The sequence below is a fragment of the Protobothrops mucrosquamatus genome, unplaced genomic scaffold (assembly GCF_001527695.2).
Source record: "Protobothrops mucrosquamatus isolate PMUCROS unplaced genomic scaffold, P.Mucros_1.0 scaffold3926, whole genome shotgun sequence".
NCBI lineage: Eukaryota > Metazoa > Chordata > Lepidosauria > Squamata > Viperidae > Protobothrops > Protobothrops mucrosquamatus.
The window spans coordinates 1-3,002 of NW_015389870.1; positions in this window are offsets into that span (position 1 = coordinate 1).

Below are 3,002 nucleotides of genomic sequence, written 5' to 3' on the forward strand. Positions count from 1 at the left end.
CTCCTCTGCGGCCCCCCCGGAGCCCCTCCTCGCACGGGGGGGGAAGGGGGGCGATGGAGTCCCAGGCCGGGCTGGATTTGGAGGATTTCTGTTCAGATCTTTTCTCTTTGGAAACGTTTTTCTCCCCCCCCCGTTCTGCCCAGCCAGAGAGGGAGGAGGGGGGGGAGGGGGGAGAGGAGATGGGGCCAGAAACGCCCCCAGGACCATTGAGGGTCTCCAGCCTTGGGGGCTCTAAGGCTTCTGGACTTCAACTCCCAGAATTCCTCCGCCAGCCAAACAGGGAAGGCGGGGGGAGGAGACGCTGGCTTGGCCGGGAAAGAAACGCCGGGATGGAAGTGGGTCACCTGGAAGACGGAGACCACCCCAGGTCCCCAAGGGAAACATTGTTCTCAGAACAATACAGGCGCAAGTGATGGGTGGACAAAGGACAGAGGGGGGGCTGGGGGGGGGAGAGAATGGAATTTATCTTACGCTTTTGTATGAGACCTTGCAGGGCTCTATGGCAGGAATAGCCAACACCCCGGAAGACAAGCTCAGGATCCCAAAAGAACTTGAGGGACTTGAACGATGGGCCCTCTCCAACAACATGCCATTTAATGTGCAGAATAGCGAGGTTTTACACCTGGGCAGGATAAACCAGAGGTTCTGCCAATCCCCGCCCTCCCCCGAGCGACCAATCGGCGTCCTCCCTCCCTCCCTCCCTCAGCCAGAGGGCGCCTGCGCAGTAGTGAGGGGAGCCTTCATCCTGCGAGGCGGTGAGGTGGGGAGTTCCCCAGGCCTTTCCCCAGGTCCCGTCTCCCCCCCCGCCCCCCCCCGCATCCAGGCAGGCGGAGCTGAGGGGCCCTTCCGGGGCTGCGTCTCTGCCCCCCCCTTTCTCCCTCCTTGGGGGTCTCTCTCTTGGCGGGGCGGGGGGAGCCGGGAGGGGCGCTTCCTCCCTTCCCCCTCCTGGGGGGCTCCGGCCAGGCTCCCCCCGCGGCCCCCAAACAGCCGGGCCGAGGGGCCTCCTCTCTGCGCCGCCTGGGCCCCCCAAATCCCGCCCCCTTCCCCGGGAGCCCTTTGCCAGACTGCAGCGGGGGGGGAAAATACCCCCCAGGACCCCCCCTTAATATTTGGGCCTCTCTGACCTCTGGGCGTCCTGAGGTCGAAGCCTCCAGAAAGGCCCAGCTTTTCCCCCCTTCCCCCCGCTCTGCCCCCCCAATGCGCCCCTTTCTCCCCGGGGAGCCTGGCCCGAGACCCTCGGCCTTGGGGGGCTCTCCGTGCTTCCTACGCGCCCCCCAAAGGCTGGAGGGGTTCCTGCTGCTCTCTCAGACTCCAGCCAGCTTCTCCCGGGCTGTGACACAGTGGCAATTTAATAGGTTTTTAAATTCATATGTCACCCACCTCACCAAAAGCAACTCTTAAGATTTGAAATAACTTTAATTTTCTTGTTTTTGCACTAAATACCTGAGGTAGCCTGATGCTGGAGCCCAGTGACCTTCTCCAGGTATTTTTAGATGTAGGCAGGAAGTTCTATTATCAGCTAACAGAACAGGAGAGAGAGAGAGAAATAACCTTTATTGTCATTTTTTTACTGTGGGTACAATGGCACACATTAAAAATGAAATTAATTGCTTGCTCTCAAAGTGTACGCATATATAACACAAATTTAAAGTGGGAATATGCTGCGTTTGGAGGAGCTGGAAGATTCTTTATTGGCTTCTGTGTTCTGTTCTGCTTTTATTAAAGTGTGAGGTTGTATAAATGTAATGCATGCCTACATGACCCTGACTAGCACCTGTTATTTGGTAGAATACACCTAATATTTTTATCAACATTTCCGAGCAAAGAGAAGGGCTGAGTTTACTAAGCAGTGGAAGAAATTCTATTCACTATTCTCTGAAGCTCACTAGACCCTTTGACTTCATAAGCCTGTCCATGGAGGGCTTAAAGGCACAAGGACTGATTCTTTTTGGTGGGCTTCTGCTTTGGGCTTGTAAGGAACTGCCTCAGCTGGTCCCTCAGCAAAGGAAGACTCTGAATCCATCCAGTTGCATCAAAAGGACTTTTACGGAGCAACAGTGATTGCGGGAGGACCAGGCACAGTCATCTCTGGGTGACTGTGAAAATTATAGGCATAATACAGGTAGTCCTCGACTTACGACAGTTCATTTAGTGACCGTTCAAAGTTACAACAGGACTGAAAAAAAGGATTATGACCATTTTTCATACTTAGGACCGTTGCAGCATCCCCATGGTTACATGATCAAAAATTGCAATGCCTGGCAACTGTTTCATATTTATGACGGTCGCAGTGCCTGGGGAGGGTCACATGATCGCCTTTTCTGACCTGACGAGCAAAGTCAATGGGGAAGCCAGGGTCGCTTAACAACTGCGTTACCGACTTAACGACTGCAGGGATTCACTTAGCAACAGTGGCAAGGAAGGTCGTAAAATGGGGCAAAATTCACTTAACAAATCGACCACTGGTTGATCACGTGACCCTGGGTCCTACATCCACGCCAGTTGCCAAGTGCCTGAAATTTTGATTATGTGACCTGTGAGGATGTTGTGATGGTCGTAACTGCTAGAAGTCCCTTTTTTCAATGGGGAACAATGGTTCTCAGTCGAGGATTACCTGCGGCAGGTAAAACGAACCTGGCACCCTTTGGTAGGCTGGCTCACTACCCCAATGGTCACCCAGAGGTACCCCCAAGCCCAGCCCGAAGTCCAATGGCAGCCAATGTGATGCTGAAAGATTGTTTTGAGAATCTCTGAGGTGCTGGGAGATAGCAGTTCACCCTGAGGAAATGACCGCCTTGAAGTCTGGCAAAAACCGACTGGGAGAGAGTCCGCTCTGTCTCCACCAATATCTCCCTGCCTAAATTACCAAGCAGTTACAGCAAAGCAAAAAGCAAGCAAAAATGCCAGCAAGCCTCCCCGCCCCACTTCCCAAGAATGGCAGGACACGATGGTGGACCTGAGAGGGCTTGTGCATTCAGTAATATTGGTGGTCCCATCTAGAT